At 34.9% G+C, this 21,529-nt stretch overlaps 3 pseudogenes; 2 read left to right on the forward strand and 1 right to left on the reverse strand.

Moving 5' to 3' along the window:
- Window positions 1-528: 528 nt before the first annotated feature.
- On the forward strand, window positions 529-2,358 carry LOC120118417 (annotated as a pseudogene).
- LOC120118797 lies at window positions 1,970-9,709 on the reverse strand (annotated as a pseudogene).
- Window positions 9,710-16,209: 6,500 nt separating this feature from the next.
- Window positions 16,210-21,401, forward strand: LOC120118414 (annotated as a pseudogene).
- The last annotated feature ends 128 nt before the right edge of the window (window positions 21,402-21,529 follow it).

Here is a 21,529-nt window from a genome sequence, read left to right on the forward strand (position 1 = left end):
ATACTATTTTGTAATCACCTTAGCTTAATAAAAAAAAATACTACATAACTTTTAAAAGAAAAAATTATAAACAAAAAAGACTTCATTATAATTAAAAATTATATAAATTAAAGATTTTAAAACAGTAGGTACAAATAGAATTTACTTTTGTCTTAAATGTATAAGTTTTCATTAATTTTAAAATTAGGTATTTTTTTAAAAAATAAACAAAATAATTAAATATTTACCATAATGTCATGAAAAGGAATATCAAGGCCAAATAAGAAAATGACACGTTGGAACAAAATAATTGAGCTGCCCTGCCCTCAACAAATATATATTTTAAGTATGATCTCGGATTTAAAGTTTATAGGTGAAACAAAATAGAAATGGTTTTCTTATTGTACAAGTGTATAATTTAATTTTGTTTTTTAATAAAATATTAGCGATGTCAATTATAATTATGGAGTACGAAAGGTTAGTGATAATCAACATCAAAGTAACAGGTGATCATATGGCTTTATCTATGTTTTCACATGTAAATGTAAACAAATTGGACCAAAACGCAGCTGATTAGGAGTCTTATGTATGACTAAACATCTCAGTTTCGTGAATCTTCGATTTTCCTCTGTGGTCTTTCTCTGCTTCTGATCTTTGGTTTACTGGGCACAAGCTTCGTGTATGGCTGATTCCTACGACGAAGAGTGATTACCTGTTCAAGGCAGTTCTGATCGGGGATTCGGCGGTTGGGAAATCGAACCTTCTCTCGAGGTTTGCTTCCGACGAATTCCGATTGGATTCGAAGCCAACCATCGGAGTTGAATTCGCTTACCGGAACGTCAAGATCGGCGATAAAATCATCAAAGCTCAGATATGGGACACAGCCGGCCAGGAAAGGTAATATCTCCATAGCTTTACTTCATTGAAGAAGAATTGTCAAGTCCTTTGACTCCCCGCATAAGCTGTCACCGAGTTAATTATTGTATTAAGCATGTTGATGGACTGATTTAGATATCACCTCACAAAATTCAGCTAGAGCAACGCAAGACACTCACTTAGTTAACCGACTCACTCTGTAGAAACTGATTTCCAGCATATGTAAAGTATGAACTAGTGAGTTAACTCGATCATGCCTATCATATGAACATGTCTTTCCAGCTACATGATGATCTAGTTGCTGATTCAACGGAGATAAATGGAAGTATTTAGTGGGACCTAAGATATGGGAAATAAATATTTTAGTTTATGTTTGATAAATGTGGAAAATATATGTTAATTTATGATTATGTAATTTTTAATAATAGTAATTTTGTTTTTGTTTTGTTTTTTTATTTCTTTTGGGTCGACAAGTGGCAAAGTGACCGCGTGCCTTGTTGCAACTCTTTCTAATTCATTTATTGCTAATGAGATTAACCCACCACAAAACCCTAGTTTTCTTTGGACATTGAGATCTTGAATTTGACAATTTTCATTGTTGTTTAGGAGTTTGGTTTATTTGATAGCTGGTAATATTTTGTTAGTTTATAAATGGTTCAATAGTCATCTTGACCCTCGGATTGTATATATTTTCTTACTTTTTATCTTATTTTAGTACTTAAATCATTTTTATCATACTTTATCTAAAAAATATCAACATCCGCTGATAACGAGTTTTATTTTGGGGTAAATTATGACAGAAATAATAACTTAAGTGTTGAAGTTGGATAAAAAAAAATTGAGGTATACCGAAATAGAAAAACGGGTATAGTTCATGCGTCAAAATGAGCATTAAACCTTTACGAATTGATATATCCTCATGATGTTATTTGTTGAAATAAACACAGGTTTAGAGCAATTACAAGTTCATACTATCGGGGAGCATTGGGTGCAGTGTTAGTGTACGACATAACCCGAAGAGCAACATTCGACAGCGTGAAGAAATGGATGCACGAGCTGCGAGAGTTCGGCGATTCCACCATAGTTGTCGTCCTCGTCGGAAACAAATCGGATTTGAGTCAATTTCGAGAAGTCACTGAGGAAGAAGCGAGAAACCTAGCCGAGTCCAGGGCCTATTTTTCATGGAAACATCTGCTCTGCAAAACTTGAACGTGGAGGAAGCTTTTTTACTAATGATCACTAAAATCCACGAGATCACGAGTAAAAATATATAGATTCCAAAACGAAAGAAATATTACCAGTCTTAAAGGCGGTAAAGAAATCATTACTCTTGATGAAGTTTCTGCAACAAAACAGTCGAGTAATTGTTGCTACTAGCTCTACAACTTCAATATAAATTTTCATATTAACTTCCGTATTTCTACTGTTCAGATATCTGACTTGTATTTATACAATTCGAGTACTGCGAATGTAGATAATATTTAAACCCGGATATTCTAATTACCATCTGCATTCTTGTTGCAGCATCCTTCATATATACACACATAATATGCACAAATTGAATACCTTCTCCTTGGCCTAGCAGGCCATGGGAATTACTTTGAAGATACAGTCGATCTCGGAACTTGTGCACTTGTTATAGGCTTTTGCAGTGGCTTCAAAGCAGCCATAATTTCCGAAAACGTCGGCCTCAGTTTCGGGTCTCTACAATTTCAAAACAACTGGGATCAGTTCTGCCTATCACCAATAAACACATTCAGATACATCTTCTGCAACTACATACTATTGATTGCAATGCCATCACCATAGAGTTTGGAGTACAACCGCAACCTCCGCCATTCGTGGAAGTTTGGTTCTTGGTGTTTTAATATGACTGTTTTAAAATACAGGGAACTAGGACCACAGAAATATACTCACGTGTGCCAACATTTTCTAATAATTTCTGCAACGGCAGAATCTAGGTCGTCTGGAATGTTGAGACGACGGTGCTGAAATCCTACAGCACCAACAACTTGCATCGGATTCATTCCTTTCCATGGTTGTTGCATTGTTGAGAGGGGAAAGGGGAAAGCCTACTTCTCTGCGGGTTCATTTCGTAGTACCTCGGGAGCCATCCACTCAGCCTGGAGAAAAGCGATACGGGACGGTTAAATTCAAAAGCATATCACATATGGTAAACTAAAAACTGTTTGGTATTACGTCCCTGCAGTTGACATTGATGATAGATATGTGCTGCTTCATCCGTGACAAACCGAAATCACAGACCTACAAAATTCCATGTTAGGATGAGCTGTTTAGAAAAGAAATCCTAAAAGGATCGGTGATAATTAAGAGGGGAAAAGGCAACCTTTACAACCCAATTTTGTCAACTAAAAGATTGGGGGACTTCAAATCACGGTGTACTATCGGAGTGCAATTGTGCAGTAATTCATTCCCCGAGCCTGAAAGTTCAAGCATTCAAAGGAGAAAGATAAGAAGCAAAGCCACCAAGTGAAGGCTTAAACAGACCAAACAAAATACAATTACAAGAACACATAATCGTTTGGCACCCGAGCATTTTGATTACAGGTTGGTGCAAGTATCCCCCATCTCAAAGAGCTGGGTTCAAATCCCCAGTCTCCAATGACAAAACAAAATAATCTACAACATATAAAGCACAAATGTTGGTAAACTTATGGTTGACGAAAAAGGAGTTTCTTTTTAAAAATAAACTAAAACTAGAGAGCTAATAGAATACATCCTAACAAGCTGGGAGCTACCCAACCCCTTCATTTTAGAAATTCTAAAATACAACTTGTTAATATAAGACTTAAAAACAGCGGAAATCGGTTGCAACTGAAAATCTTATCAAGAGTAACTTTTGAGTGGGTAGAGCAACTTTTTAGGTTGGACAGGTTACAACCGAAAATGTTATAAATTTTAACTTTTTAGGTTGAACATGATAACATTTTAGGTTGAAACCGTCTTTAAATTAACCTTAAATTAGGCTGCCGCACAGCAGAACTACCGTTTTATATTTCTCCTAAAATATATTATTTTTCATTGTAAACATTCTTTCACTTACAAAGTGAGTGTGATAAATCCTAGTACTGTTAATAATAAAATGATAAGATCATACAGCATCAAGAGCCATCCTTAAGCGCTCCGTTCATTCAATTGATTGTTCGGTCGGTGAATTAACCTATACAAACTACCTCTGCAGAATACAAGATAAAAATGCATAGAGTGAAGATAGGCAAGATACAAAAATGAATAGCTAAGCAATTAGCAAATAGGAAATCGGCAATAATACAAAATAGTTGTCGATAACAGAGGGAATCAGATCAAAAGAGTCGGCATGCCATGAACAAGTTCAGAATCCAGAACCATGCCTAAAAACAGCATGCCAAGATGAACAAGTTCGGAACCCTCCAGATGAAGTTCCAATAAATTATGAAAAAATACTGATAGACGGCATACCTATGAAGAAATTCTGTTACAATCGAAAGGTTTGGAGGACGAGTTACAGCTCCCATGAAGAGAACGCATTGGGATGTCTGAGCTTTTTCATGATTAGGACCTACAAATTTTGTATTTAAAAGAAGTAACTTAGACAAATAAATGGAGGGGCAATGAAGAGAGTGCAATGTTATTTTTGGGAAAACGCTTACTGCCGAAGAACGGTGATCATGCCAAATGAAACCCCTCAGAAAGGAAATGCTATTAATGAAATCAAAAATACGCCTAACATGTTCTCATATACATGGGAAAACAAGGCTTTACTTTCTCAAAAAAATATGCTTCATAGTTAATTATATGGTAATCTGTAACTGAAGGTTAAAGTAAAACATCTCCAATGACATGAACAGTACATCTATTTAGGCTTTGGCATAAGGTAAGTGCGCGTGTAAAATAGCAGCAAGGAGAAAGGAAAGGTTACCTCACTTTGAATTCTTCAAGTGAATCCCCAGAGATATCCTGATTTAGGAACTTTTTTACGCAACTTCCTGTAAAATCAAGGGCAAGAAGATGGCCAATGTTTTCATTCAGAGAAAAGCAACATATTATGGCAAGGTTACCCCATCAAAGACCTAGGCAGCAAAATATTTCTACTTAAAGGTAGGAAAGTGAAAAATCATGCTATAAATTTGATTGAAAATCAATTTACAAGTTTAAGATAATCCAAGTGCGTGAAAGAATTATTAGTTAATAAATACGGAATAATTACCCAGCCCCAGAATAAAGAAACACACTGCAAGACTTAATAAGGCTAGTCCGTCTATCCTTGTTTCAGGTTCATAATTTTAATATAAATGAAAAATAAACGGGAGCAAAGCTCATTTGAAAGTCAATGATTCTGATAGTGTTTTAAAACCTCCAATCTAAATCAATTTGGTAACAAAGCAAGAGGACATTAGACATAAAGATTAAGCATAAGAAAACTCACGGTTCCATGCCAGTCTCCACGATAAACCTCACCATATGATCTGCAACAGAATGATGCACCAAAATAATGAAAATAGATCACATCAACTGAAAACAAACTGGAACCATATTATCTACACAAGACAGAGCATGGAATTTGTAGATAAAGAACACATTGATACCAAGTCCAATTCGTTCACCCAAGGTGATTTCCTCCCAAGGTAGCTCGCATTCCACAACATCAAGGGAAATATCAGACTTTGAACTATTATTACCGGCTGATCTATCAGATAATCTATTGCCTCCAGAATTTAGCCTCAAAGCATCTTGCTCCCTTTCACCAGTATGCTCACAGCCAGAAGAGTCAGCATCTACATCACTACAATCATTATCCTTTGCGATGCTCTTGTCGCTACCACTGCAGCGGTAGCAGCAGCTGCTACAGGAAGTTCAACATTTGAATCTGTGAGAGACTTTTTTGCAGCAGCTACCATTGAAGATGCAACAGCAGCAGCTACTGCAGCAGCAACTGGGACATTTCTGGGATTTGAATAGGAGACGCTTCAGATTGTGATGACACAGGTGGTCGAGTGACTTCTCTTGTATCAATGGATAAATGACCCTAGGCCTTTCACAGGTTTATGATGCTCAGGTTGGTCATGGTAGCTTGCCTTAACATATACTTTCTGCTGGGGAAGTGGAGGCAAGTAAGGAGAAGGTGCAAAATCATCGTGGTTCTTACTTTCACCAGGTCCAGTGCCCTGCTATTTTCATCCTTAGTTTCAACAGACAATGACTTCAATATTTGATGTATCTAGCTGCTCCGAATATGCCAGTAAATAAATTAGGAGGAGCAACAACACTCTCAAGTAATCGTGAAGTTTTTGAGCTAATTGTGGGTTTTCCTTGGTGACATCAATCATGTATTGTGATGCATCTCACCTTCATCTCATGCACAGTAGGGGGTTAATACCTTCTGTCCAGGAAGGAGATCTTGTGAGCGGACAAGGATAATTAGGTCTGTTACGAAGCTCTAAACAGGCCTTCTCCATGCTGGAACGGATTTTGAAGTCATCCATGGATTCCTTAGATTGCTCCCCACTTGCCCCGGATAAATCTGAGCAAGCACTACAATCTCCTTTCATCACATTTGTTTCCTCCAAAAGCAATTTTTTTGAATTGGATCTCTTCTCCGTGTCCCATATTCTGAACCATTCCAATGAACTCCCAATCCCACTACTAGAAGAGGCCATATGGGATGAATCAATGTCTCGAGACAAAGGACCGGAGGAAAAGAAAGAATCATCATATGCCACATGAGATCCACCTGCATCAGAAGGGATAAGTGTGCCAGGATCTGCCATTAGGTCAACAATGTATTCCCTGAAAACACACAGACCACTTTTGATGAGTAATCAAGCTTTTGCAACCTATATCAATAATTTTCAAACCTAGAAGTACCACTAGCCCACAGAAAGTCTTGCTGAGCAATTTTTGAAAAAAGAAATGCAATAGCCACAATGCCAATTTTAAAACAAAGATACAGATGAAAAATGCTGAGGTTTCTATAGAAGGTAGCTATAGAATTCAGCAAAAGAAACATGTTGAATAAAAAAAGTAGTCAGCTGTGCCCTACTCAAAAAATGACAAGTATTCTACCTCCAAGAAAACAGAACCTAATTAATTCAGGTGGTTAATTTCATATTTTAGGGGAAAAGGTAAACATGGACAGCATAGTAAAATCACCTTTCATCATCAATCTTACAAAGTTCATTGCACGTCATCAGAACCTGTATATTGTTTCCCCTTCACCAATCGGCAAGGAATGCCAACACTATCAGCCAGAACCTATGCAAACCAAAAATATAGACAACCATATTGCTATAGGAGAAGTCAACGAAGGTCCTCGCATTCAATCCATAAAAATCTAACTGCTAAAGTATGTTCTCCATAACTAAAGGCAAGAATAAAAAAAAAGCCAAACAGTACAAGGGTGGAGGGTGAACATATTGTACATGACCTAAAATAAATTTGCAAAATAATGACACTTGTGGAAGAAAGCACAAACGAACATTGTTGACCAAAACATAAATATTCAAGAACATAGAAATCAGAAAGAATAGAGGGTCATTTGACATAATTAATTACTGTCTCTTTCATAATTTTCTTTTTTCTCCATGTTGAATATTTCTTTGATAGAGGATAGTAGGGAAGCAATAAAAAAAGCAATCTTGCATAGCGGGAAGGCTTTTTTTTTGGGCAATTGTTTCTCAATATGGTTTGCATTAATTACAACCTTTTTCAAAGTAACATATTTTTTCCTCATGCATTTTATTGCAACTTTTCTCCACTCGTAACAACCCATTTAATGGCACAAGATAATGAACAAGCATACCTTGTTATCTTTTGGTGACATGTCTCAGACATCTTAGCATATTAACATAAGACAGGATCTTTGTGAATCATGAGAAAAGAAATACACAAATAACAAGTAGCTAAATCTCACAGTACTGCATAAACTGACATAATTATAGGCAGCCCCAAACTCCTAATAAAAGAAAACAATATTTAGTTGAACTAAAAATAAAATAAATTATAAACTTTGACGATCCAATTCTTATTCCAACTTGGGATTGGCAGTATGAAACCTTTCCCTTTAAATCATTATTGTAAATCTTGAGAAATTCTGTTGTCAATCCATAAAAAAAACAACTTTTAAAAAAGGAATGAAGAAACTGGTTAAGTACCTTGAATAACAACGTACGATGACGAGCCAAACCAATTGTTAAAGAACCAAGTGGCAAAACCATGCTGTTAAGGGTAGTTTTGAGACTGTAACTAAGACTTCGCCAGGCTCGTGACATATTGCCAGTATCCGCAACTGGTCCACCCATATATTCAGAAACAAAACTGAAGATTTTGCACCAGATTGCTGCTTACAGAAGGCAAAGGTTCCGACCTTAACTTTGCAATCAACTCTAGTGCTTTTTGTTCAAGTTTCAACAAATTTGCATCATAATCTCTATTCACCATAACTGCTTCCCAAGAGACATTGTCTTCCACCAACAGCCCTTGCAGATCAAGGAGTGAAGGCATTCCTGCTGAAGCGGATTCGGTTACAGTTCCATACAGGTCATAAAAGCCATCGGGGATCTTGTCATCATAATTCAGAGCATTATAATTCTGCAAAGCATGGACAATTCAGAGATATAAGCTGGTTAGCTATATGCTTATCTAGTTAGTTTCTGGGGTTAATTTGCTAATTAGTTAACTTCATTTTGCAGTACGTGCTTGAACCTATAGTCTAAGAAGTTGACCTGAACCCCAAAAGCCAGCCAAAGCACAACTCAAACTCGAAACAATCTGAGATGACCCTTAAGGCCTTAACTTATACTGAATACAATATAATGAACAACTATAACACAAACTACTGGTTTATTACCAATACATTGCTCTACCTTTACTATTGCAATTCCATGTAACTTGGTAGAAACCTTAATTATGACTAGAATAGTTGGTTAAAGCTCTAACAAGAAAAGAAAGCTAAGATCAGCATTTAACTACGAGATTCCGAAGATTACTTTAGCAAGTTACTAAGAAGGATAAGACAAAAGGGGGAAAAAGCTAAATGGAAACATACCCAATATATATGCAGCAACTTCAGCTGGAGTATTCTCCGGACCACAAGAGTTTAAACTAATTTGCTTGACAGCCTCAATCTGAGCTGCCTCGGGATCCTCCCTAGCACTCAACTCCATGGCCAATTGTATCTGATACTCCTCTTCTACTCAGGATCCCTTGAGTTGTTAGACCCAGAATTGCGCCTTGCTCCCTCCAAATCAGCCTCTAAACCACTAGAACTGACTGAGTCATTGGATTCGATAGTTTTCTGACTCTCCTCCAAATTTGAAGAGGATGGTGGACTAGGACTTTTTCTACTAGAAACTGAATTCAACCAACTGGAAAGAACAGACGATGATTTATTATTGTCTTCCGACTGTTTCGACACATGCAGTTTCTTCAGAATGTTCTTCATGTCATTTCACCAAGCTACATAAGCATCCTAGTGCTAAAGAAATGGATTTTCTGACCATAAACATCTCCACCAAGTTTGGACCGAAGCATGAAATCTGAGCTGAAACCAATCCAAAGAAGAGCCCCCTTTTCTTTTTCACCCAAGAATCAACCCATCAAATCCAGAAACGAGAACAACCATAACTTGGAAGCAATACACAGTCAAGCTTCTCAAGTATGAAAAGGGCCCAGATGATCCGATTGAAAGAGAACAACCCTCCTTTCCTCATACAAAGAAACACGCGCACCGGAAAAGGAAAGAAAATGAAATGGTTTAACAACATAACCAGGACACCGGCTTCCTTTCACTTCAACTACCGACTAAAAAACCCAAGTTCAGTGATGGATGTACTGAAGAAAGCAGAGTAAGGAGTAGATTGCAAGTACGTACACATAGATATACACTAATTTGTTTTTTTTCCTTGTATGAGAATATAATAAACATAAAAAGATGTTATATAGGTGAAATTGTTTATTAGTCCCTATAATTATATATAAATTATGCGTTTAGTCTTATACTCATATTCGATCAATTTTAATTTTATTTCAATTCTCAACGAATTAAATCGCCCAATAAATTATAAAGTTTTTTTATTAATTAAGGTGATTACGTAGTAATAACTGTTTTAATACTTCAATCATTTATAATAAACACTTAATATATTATAATTATTGGTGCTCGAACTCTAAATTTAATAAAATAATTTTTTAAAACACCAAAAAATTAGTTCGGGTTATAAATATAAACAAGCAAATAGAAAATAAATTGGTTCAAAAATATATGGAGACAAAATAGAAGTATTGATGTGGGCCTTTTTCATATGTAATTGGATGAGTGGAAAATTGTGCAGAAGAGGATAACTCCATGGAGTCTCATAAGCATTAACCTTTATCTGGCCTTTAATTTTGTTGTCTTATTCATCCCATGCCCTACCCCAGTCGCCACTTTGGTCTTGTCAAATTGAACCCCCATTGAATCCACTCCCTTTACTCCTTAACTTTATTTTTCCTACTTAACTTTCTTCCAACTTTTTCTATTATCATGGGATTATATGTGTAGAAAACTTTTTAATACATAATCCCATAATTGTGTTTTATTAACGGATATAATTTTATGTTAGGAGATAAATTTAAACTTTTAAATTTTTAGAAGGGTCACTTAAAATTATAAAATTCTAAGAACGGAACCATATTTTTAATAAAAAAAATTAAAATACATAATAATTTTAAATTCCAAGAGGTCTTCTTACATTCACTTAGTCAGTCCATTCGTATGTATCATTTAAAAAATTTAAACATGGATCATACTTTCCATTACTTCCGATTTCTTTTAGTTTTTTTTATTAAGCTAATGTGATTACAAAGTAATATTGTTTCTGATTTCTTCTATTTTTTTTATTAAGTTAAGGTGATTACAAAGTAATATTATTCTAAATACTCTATTTATTTGACAATAGACGTTCAATCACCCCTGCTAAACTATTGTGTTGTTACCCATTACTTCTAAAAATAACAACGATTTCTTTAATCACTGAGAGTTAGTCATGCAATTTCTTTTAGTTTTAGATTCTTTGGTTTTCACTTAATCGCATGAATGATGAGTGAGCTTGACGTTTGTATTTATCTTGATATTGTTTTTAAATCATATCTTCAATTGACTTAATTTATAGTCAAATGTTTGTATCGTTTTTTTTAATTTGTATTATATTTACAAAGCATTTTTCCAAATAAAAACTTGTATAAAAGAAAGCCCACGGAGTTTGGGCCAAATATGGTGGGCCTACCTACCATAGCTCACTACATTTCCAAAAATTGGCCCAATAGAAGACAGATAAAAAATTGATCGAATAGATCATCTCCAAAATTAATGTGGGATATAAGGCAAATGATACAGTGTAGGGGAAACTCGTCGCCCACATGACGAGTTTGCCCAAATAACAATTTTATTCAAACTCATTTCATTGACGTCATAAGTTTAATATATATATATTATTAGAATTTGTCACGTCAGAGTGATAAGTTCTAATAAAAATATTTTATTAAAAATCGTTATGTTCACGTGATGAATTCTAAATCGCTGAAACAAATATAGTAAATCCCAAATAAATTTGATCATATACTATTATTTCGACCTATCACCATCCGTACCATGCAATTAGTGTAATTGATTTGATTTAACCTTAAAATAAATTAAAGGTTGTGTTAATATATGTAATAATTTCATTTGGAAGACAAAAAGCTCCCTCCTAGTTAGGGCATGTCCATGCGCATGCATTTCATTTTATGGGTAAACTTTAACTTGTAGTGCAAGTGAAAACAAAGCGGATTAAAATGATTACTTGTTCTTTTACTTATAGGTAACTTACAACATAGTCATTGAAATTTGATGCTATCTCGTTTAATCATTCAATTATAAAAAAAAAATTATCACTAAACTTTTCGAATTAGGTTTTTTCACTATGTAGTATTTATAACAACATGATAAGTGGTCATTCATTTTTTTATGTTTTCTATAGAAAATTGTCAATTCTTTTGGTTGCAACCACCGATTAATTATTGTTCATTAATGGTTGTCATTCATAGCAAGGTCGATAATATTTTCTCTTTAGATTGTTTTTTTATATATAATCCACTTAAAATTAATGAAAATACATCTAAAATTGCATACCCTGATCCTCTGACAATTGTCTGACGAGACTAATTCGAGATGCAAAGTTTTCTTTAAAGAATGCTCTTTATATAGGTTTTTAAATGAACACTTTGAACATAAATGGTGGATTTTCTAGGTTTATGTTAATGTATTTTAAATAAGTTTTGAAAAGCATGAATCAAGTGGCTTTGTAGTAAAGGATTTGTTATTATTCCTTGAGGACATGGATTCAGCATCAAGAATGTCAGGGATGTGAGCGTTCAGTCAAGAGGTTGATAGCTTTTAAAAGTATACCGTCTTGTACTTATTCATATTAATAATAAATAGGTTTGAGAAGATTTAAATTGATAAAGTATTAGAAGATAATAAGAAGAGTTTGTCATAGTATGATCGTAAAAGGTGCATACAAACTATTTTTTTTATGAGTGAAATAAGAAACACTCCAAATATCAATGAGAATGACAGTGAAGTATAAAAATGCTAGTTCAATAAAATGAATAAAAAACATTTAAACTTCCATATTAGAATAAAATATCACACCATTGATTGTTAATGATTTACACTCAATGATAAAAAAACAATTAAAAAGTTGAGTGATAAAACTGAATTTTTCTAGTTATTGACCACACAAGACAACCATAAGTCCAGTGATTAATAAATTTACCCTTTATACAACCCATATGCTTTTTGCATGATTTGCATGTTCTGGTGATGTAATCCCGCACCAATGTAAAAAAAAAACCTAAACAAAGCCTCAATGATTCGCCAACTAAAGTTCGTAATTCGTTTATTAATATTCATTTTTCATTTATACAATTATACTAACATAAGCATATTAAACATTTCACTTAGTTATATATAGTTTCGCAATCAAATAATTAATTTTATCCCTAATAGCAATCATGCAATTATTATTTCTATAAAATGGAAAAGTCTATGGTTTCCACTTTCGGCGTTTTGTCGGAAGCGTGCACTGAAGCCATACCCCTATTTGCAGCTGATTGCAACCACACAATTGCTGACACTTCTCCAAAATCGCTTTTCATATATTTGAATTTATTTAATTATATCGGATCTAATTTAAGGGTAAAATATATAAATAGTCCTGAACTTTTAGGATACTTTCATTTTAGTCACTCAACTTTTGAAACTTGCAATACAATCATCAAACTTTTAGTTCGTTTTCAATAAGGTCTCTGTCGTTACCCCGTTAGTTTTGCTGATGTGGCATTTAATTACCGTTAAACCATTTTTCTTCTTCTTTCGTTTCTGTTCACCCTACCTCCGATTAGCGATGACTTACATCGTCATTGTCGTCGCCTCCCGACAACACCCCAACCCTTGATTCATACTCAGTGTCCACCGTTCATCCCAAATCACGAGAAGACAGTTTGAACATCCATCTCTGATCTATGTCGTCGATCGTTGGTGACCATCACTATCGATACTAGTAGGAGCGTCACTCCGGAAAAACCCACTAGCCACTTCCCGAGACTTACCTCCTTTTCGCCCCTTTTATTTTCGTCAATTTTCAATGATTAGGTCGTCTGTTAGCCACACCGCCACCACCTTTGGAGTGCTCACATTGTTCCGACCAAAACCTAGTAGGTCGTGCCTCCTCCTCATCGTCCCTTCTTCGTCCGTCATTGGTTTAAAACAGAAAAGAGGCATTGTGGTCTTCTCATGATTTTGGGCGAACTATGGATGGTGAATATGAATCGAGGTCGGGTGTGATCAAGAGGTGACGCCGATGACGATAGTGATGGTGGCGTGAGCCATTGCTGATTGGAGGTGGGATGAACAAGAATAGGAGGATGAGGAGGAGAGAAGAAGAATAAGAAGAAGACGAGGAGGAGGAAGAAGAAGAAGAATAAGGGTTTAACGGGAGTTAAGTGTCATGTCAGTAAAAACTAACGAGATAACGACATGGACTATATTGAAAATGAACTAAAGTTCGACTATATGCAAGTTTCAAAAGTTAGGTGGCCAAGATGCCCGCACCTTAAAGTACAGGGACTGTTTTATACTTTACTCAAATTTTAATTAAATTGTTATTTTTTTAATTAATTCATGTATAGCTAAATTTTTAGTCACTAACATAAATTTAATGATCAAAATGGAATGTATCCATAATTTAGTGACATAGAAGGTAGATTACGCTTTATTTAATTAAAGCGATATATGAAAACCCAGCACGCGATGAGCTGGTTTGCGCGTTGGCTTCGATAGGCCACCTATTTCAACCAAGCAATTGTATCCAAAGTTAGAGAATTTTATTATTTTAATTTTTTATTATAAATTTATTAAAATATAAGTATTAAAAAAATTAAAAAAGAAATGTATTATGAAATCTTAAAATAATTTGTGAAATTAGTAAAAAACATTATTAGCTGACCATATTCCCTTATGTAATGGGGTAAGAGGGAGGTAGGATAATAGGCTACCACCAACGTCAGGTTGAGAGCAGCTTCCGTAAGAAACCTCCAATTATGAATTTTCCACCGTAGGACTCGATCCCACGACCACAAGGTTAAGAGCCTTGCGCTCTATCAACTGAGCTGGACAGACAATTATGAAATTAGTAAAAAAACGAAGGATAATAACAGAAAAACGAAGATAAGAGAAAAACGAAGAAAATTGAAGTTTTAATCCAAGGAAGCCTAATAAATTTTAGGTAGGTTACAAATTTAGCAACTAAAGTTAACTATCTCTCATTTTACTTATTTAACTTTAAATATTTTTCAATTTTCTTAATGAACTTAATACATTGAGTTTTTGGTTACACAGTCGTTTATCACGAACAACATAGTCGTTTTATCACGAACAACATAATAAATGAGCTTTTGTATAAATGTAAAACAACGTTGTTTTGATAAAAAAAATATTTTTTTTAAAACGGCTTCGTTTTAACGCCGACAAAAAAACTCAATGTATTAAGTCAATGAGAAAATTGAGAACTTTTGAAGTTCAGTGAACAAAATAGGAGAGAGAGTAAATCGTGATTAATTTGTAATTTACCCTAAATTTAAAAAAATTAATGTACAAAAGAATAGTGTAATAATTACTTATTATATAGTTTTCTTCATTAATTTTCGAAAAAAATGGGTTAAAATTTGTTTAGTTATTAAAAAAATAAAATACTGATTAAAGATACAGAAAATTGAACGGATATTTAATCATAACATTAAAATTCCATTAATTCATTTGGTAAAAAACCGTTTTAAGTAATCTTAGGAGTTTATGAAAAAAAATCTGTGTGTTTAATATTTGAAGCTGGCGGCAAAAATAGTGGAAAATATTAAAGGTTAATTCACTGAATCCCCCCAAACTACCTCTCATATTCTAAATGGGTCCATAAGTTTCAAGAGGTTATAACCAGTCAATCAATTTCAATTTAAATATGATGTCGAGCATATTAAAATACATGAAATGAATTGAATTGCAAGTATGCTTATAGGCATTACATATAGTTTACAAGGGTGATAAAGCCGATTAAATAAAAATGATTATTGTTTAACGACTTAGATTTAAGTATTTCATGATATAAGTAGACATACATTTATAAATTAACCGACACGATTTAATGAAAATATTTTTTTTTTGGATAAATAATTTATATTCCATCCAAGAAAGCAGCCTAGCTACTACAATAAACAAAGAACCTCAATACAGACCCCAGTTCAAGTATAAATGGGTATTAACATCCTCAATCCTAAGACATCCAAATCTACACAACATGACTCTAACAGCCTCTTTTATGCTATTTACGACTACAAACCGAGCGAGTCGAGCCTCGAAAGAGTCTATGATTACGCTCTTCCCAGACAAAATACAGCCAGTCCAAGCCAACTTCATAATACGAACTTTGATGGATTTGCCCTTCAAGTTTACAATCAACCAGTTGAAAATATCATCCCAACTGTTAAGGTCATAACGAATATCACAAGCAATTAAAACAATTCCCCACACTTCTTTTGCAAAAGGGCATTCAGCAAAAAGATGATATCGAGATTCAATACCAAAACCACACAAACCATATACATTGTCAATATCCAAACCAAACCGAATAAACCTGTCTTTAGTAGCAATATGTCGAGAATGACCATCCACGAGACAAGGAGGATTTTGGAATGTGGGCAGGGAACCAAATCAGTCTATGCCAGTTTACATTGTCAATATTTAATGAAAATATTGAAGCTAGTTTAACAATAAAAAAAATGGAATATTTTAATTTAATTTGTGATCAAGAGATGGATAAATAGAAGAGAGAAGGAGAGAAAATGGGAAACGGGAAATGCTGGAATTGGTCGTCTCTGAATCTAAAGTAAAACAAAGACTATATGGGGGGAAGTGGAACTCTCGTTGACGGTGTTCGTCGCTGGTTGCAGCGGCGCAATTTAATTTCTTCTTCTACGAACAATCAGGATACCGTTATCATCGATCACAATGATAGCTCTTCCTCTGCTGTAACCCTCACTCAGAAACAACAATCACAAGAAACAACAACCGATCTCGTCGTTCAAGATTTTGATTTCTCTTCCTTGAGGCTCGTCAAAGTTCCTAAGCGTCATTACTTCGTTGTTTCTTCCATGGATTCTCACAAAAAGGTACTTTTCCTTTTTTTTTCCAGATCTCAACTGCTTAGTTTCATTGCTTGCAGTATTTTCGTTAATGCGAGACTGGAAATTACGGAGATTCTTCATCTAAGGAGCTAAATCATTGCTTCGCATGCTTTGTAATGAATCATTGATTTGCCTGCTCAAAGAATTAGTTTCATTCATTTATTTTCTTAATAAAAAAAGATCCGAGAACTTTATTTCAAGTTGCTTTTAATTTATAGGTAAACGTAGATTTTTTTTCATGATGTTCTTTGAATGCTGCGATCTTCTTTTATCTTTTCTTTTGATACTGCATTAAGACGAGCCAAAATTTTAGGAGATTATTTTGCATGCTAATTTAGCGCTTAAGGATTGCAAATGTCCTTGCATTTATTTATTTACAGAACTTCTTCGTAAATGATCCGATATTCCTTTTTCCACCAATGTTTGAATTGGTAGCTAAATAACCTTCTCTGTACCTACTTTATATTATTTCGTACTATGTTATTTCAAAGATGCTATGATTCCGCTCATATTCTCGGCAGGCAAAGATTGTTCTGTTTATTCTAAAATTTGGAAACCAAGTTGTGTCTAGGTTGTCGATCTGCTAGTCAAAGCTGAATTTTGTTGATGGAAAAGTAAGGGGCAATGCCCTGTTTACTATTGTTTATGCGCATATATTTATTTATAGCAGCTGCTGAGAGGTATGAACACATTTCCTATCTTTTTGGAAGCCTAATAGAAATTATTATTGAGAAACTACATCTGTGATCCTGGAATTTCAATTGACCATGTTTAGGTAGAAAATTTATCTTTTTTAATCTTAGCTAGCATGCATTTTTAAACCTCATTTCTTTGTGGTTTTATAGTAGTGCCAATGTTAGTATAATACAAATAAAAAGTATTTATTTTCGAAACATGCATCTGTCACCTTCTGGATTTTGTCCTCTTCAAATATGAGTTTTCATGTTTCTAAACAATTGTGCTATACAGGGTGCACTTGAAAAAGAATTTTTCACCGAGTATGGAGATGCAAACCGATATCAAGTTCAGGAGGTCATTGGAAAAGGAAGTTATGGGGTTGTTGCTTCCGCAATTGACACCCACACTGGTGAAAAACTTGCAATAAAAAAGATTAACGATGTATTTGATCATGTCTCTGACGCGACCCGGATTTTGAGAGAAGTCAAGCTGCTACGGTTGCTTCGTCATCCAGATGTTGTACAAATAAAACATATTATGCTCCTCCATCGCGGCGAGAATTTAGAGATATTTATGTAATTTTTGAGTTGATGGAATCTGATCTTCATCAAGAAATTAAGTTTAACGATAACTTAACTCCTGAGCACCATCAGTTTTTTTTATACCAGCTTCTTCGCGGTCTGAAGTATATACATGCAGGTCTGTTTTTTTCAGTATGCTTCCCTACCTCCACTCCTTGGATTTGTTATTGATTTTTATTTAAAAAAATTCCTGCAGCAAATATATTCCATCGAGATTTAAAACCCAAGAACATTCTTGCCAATGCTGATTGTAAGTTGAAGATATGTGATTTGGGCTTGCCCGAGTATCATTTAATGATGCCCCATCGGCGATTTATTGGACTGTATGTTGTTCTGTCATGAAATTTTATTCTTTAAGCCTATGCTTTCATGATTCCTTAGTATTTATCAAAAGGCAAATTTTGCTTTAAATTTTGTTTTCCACGTTACAGAGGGTAAGCCTCTAAAACTGTTATACTAAATTAAATTGGTTTAATCCATTAAGGATTATGTAGCAACACGTTGGTATCGAGCTCCTGAACTCTGTGGATCTTTTTTCTCCAAAGTAAGTTCTGACGATCTTCAATATACTAGGCCTTTTGATTTTATTTTCTGTTTTCAGTTGCTTAGATGGCTCTAATAGATGTTTCTGTTTTGTTTACCTAGACAGCAAATATGGAGTTTTTCCCGTGAATGTTTTATCACACTGGCCTTCCCCCTTCTAATATGTTTTTTATCTGAACTTTGAATTAAAGAAAGTGAAAACCACATTAGGTTGCTTCCTTCTACTTTCTGATGGATAAGGAATTTCGTGCATATACCTATTTACTGTGTATATTTGCACTCAAATGTTCGTGCCTTTACTTCCAGAGTATTCACGGATCTAGTTTATTCCATGCCTGTTATCATGACTATTTACTCACTTTTGTTGTTATTAGTGCACATATCAGTCGTCTTTCATCAGTATTTTTTTGTTGCAAGTCTTGATGAGGAAGGGGTGGGTCACTGCTTATATCTTTATCTTTTGGAAATGAGAACCAAATTTTCATGTATGGTATTCATATAAAAATAATTTTTTTATTAGGCTATAATTGAAATTTCTGAGCCTTTCGTCCTTCTGCAGTACACTCCTGCGATTGATACATGGAGCATAGGATGCATATTTGCTGAGATGCTTTTAGGAAAACCACTCTTCCTGGGAAAAATGTGGTACACCAATTGGATCTCATGACTGATCTGCTTGGTACACCTTCTGCTGAATCCATATCAAAGGTTGATTATTTTCTTTTCTTAATATTCCGCTGTATTTTGCATTTGACACTCTTTCCCTTTTTCTCATAGTCTTTGAGGTTCTAGAGGTTAAATACCGAAGAACTCATCAATACTTAATCTATTATGACCAAGCAGATTCGTAATGAAAAGGCAAGGAGGTACCTTAGTAACATGCGCAGAAAGCAACCGGTTCCTTTCTCAAAAAGGTTCCCCAATGCGGGTCCACTGGCTCTTAGCTTACTTCAGCGCCTACTTGCTTTTGATCCAAAAGATCGCCCCACAGCTGAAGAAGTAAGATTGCAATCTGTTATATTTGAATTTCCTCCCCAAAAGCATGAACAAGGGAATGAAGTATGCTTTTACAAGAGATAACCCTGAAATCGATTTGATTGTGTGTGTATTCAAAAAAGGATTAAAAGTATAAATCCTATAAAATTGAATGAAGGGATGATCTTTACTGCTACTTCTTTGATCTAAAGTTCTGTTGGCATCACTTCATCAAAGATATGACAATTCCTATCACCAAGGACACCAAAACAAGTATTAATGATTATTGAGCAAGAGATCTTGACTTACAAGCTTCTGATATCATTAATGCGAATAAACTACGCTTGCAGGCATTAGCTGATCCATATTTTTGTGGTTTGGCCAATGTGGATTGTGAACCAACCACCAAACCGATTTCAAAACTAGAATTTGAGTTTGAGAGAAGGAAAATGGCAAAAGATGATGTCAGAGAGCTGATTTATCGAGAGGTACTTTTCATGTGTGACTTTGGTTTTATGTGTGGCTTTTATCTATCATTGAGCTTAATCAACTTCTTACTTTGAGTGAACAGATATTAGAGTATCATCCGCAGATGCTGCAAGAGTATCTTCAGGGTGGGGAGCAAACCAGCTTCATGTACCCAAGGTTAGAGAACACTTAATATTCTGTAACTTGGTTTAAGTTTTCACATATAAATGGGAATTATGATGTGATTACCAATACGGGATTCAGGTCTAAAGTCTTTCATAGTTTCTTGGATAATTGGAAGTTCTTAATTTCATGTCATCTTTGAAATGATTAACTATTTAAATGTATGCGATTTTTCCCCTTATGTTCTTTGTTTTGGTTTAGTTTCTTCAGCACTTGACCCGTGAAGGAATTTTTGTAGTTATACAGGAATGAAAGTACATATAGGAAGGAATTTTATAGTTTCAGGAATCTCATGAAAAAGCTAGTATTACCCAATAGTTTGAACCTAATTAGTGTACAAATCAGTTGAGGGGCGCACAAAAAGGATATTAAGGAAAGTCTGTTTGAAAACATTTGCTGCCAGATCACAATTAATATTTCTTTCCTTTTCAATTCACTAGTGGTGTTGATCGATTCAAGCAGCAATTTGCACATCTGGAGGAACATTATGGTAAAGGCGAAAAAAGTACTCCACTTCATAGACAGCATGTTTCTTTGCCTCGGTATGCTTCGTAAAGTTTTAGGAACCATATTACTTCTTAAACCAGGAGCTACAGTAGTACTTTAGATTGGGCGGAATTTACCTCTATTTTGCCTGTGGTATGTGTCTTGATTCAATTAGCTTGATCAACTGTGTTATTTTTTTTCAGAGAGCGAGTTCCTGCTCCCAAGGATGAGCACAATGTTGAAAATAATGATATAGTTTCGAAGTCTCAGTTCTCAGACGGTTCAGAGAACACAAATGCAGTAGGGGAGAATGGCCCTAGCAAAGCCAACAATAGTGCTCGTAGCCTGTTGAAGAGTGATAGCATTAGCGCCTCTAAATGTGTTGTCGTGAAAGAGAAAAATGAATCGACGGTAGACTATTCTCTCTGTCTTGCAACCAACACTGTTGTGGAACGATGTGAACATTGTGTATGTATCTTATTTATGGCCATATATATATTTTTGTTGCTGCAGGAGGAACCACTTGCTGAAGCCGATGATGAGACAGTGGATGCCTTGTCTCGAGAGGTTGCAGCTATCAATGCGTGATCGAAACTTGGAATTTGCTTTCCGATATATAGTTGCCTTGCTGCTTTACTCATTTCCCCCGATTATTGGGAAGAGGGGAATTCATATTAATTTGCACCAAAAGAAATTATTTTCTTTTTTTCGTCTTACTCGGACAGAAGCTAGCAGTAGAACTATAGAATCGGGTAATGCACGAGAAGAGTCCGGCTGGCATGTAGCTTCACATTTGAGGAAGCAAGAGTTGTAATTTGTCTTATAATGAAAAAGAGAACAATGCATACTATTGTGTAATGTTATGGTTTCTGTTCTGTTCTGTAATTTCTAGAGTCTTGGTTTGATTCGATCTATGGACATCTCTAGCTCACATGTGGACCTGATCTTCTCTCCTGTTGGAATCATCGGTTTAATTTGGTTAAGAATGCTGCGATAGTTGGATTAAACAA

Source organism: Hibiscus syriacus, unplaced genomic scaffold, assembly GCF_006381635.1.
Source record: "Hibiscus syriacus cultivar Baekdansim isolate YM2019G1 unplaced genomic scaffold, ASM638163v2 tig00110328_pilon, whole genome shotgun sequence".
Taxonomy (NCBI): Eukaryota; Viridiplantae; Streptophyta; class Magnoliopsida; order Malvales; family Malvaceae; genus Hibiscus; species Hibiscus syriacus.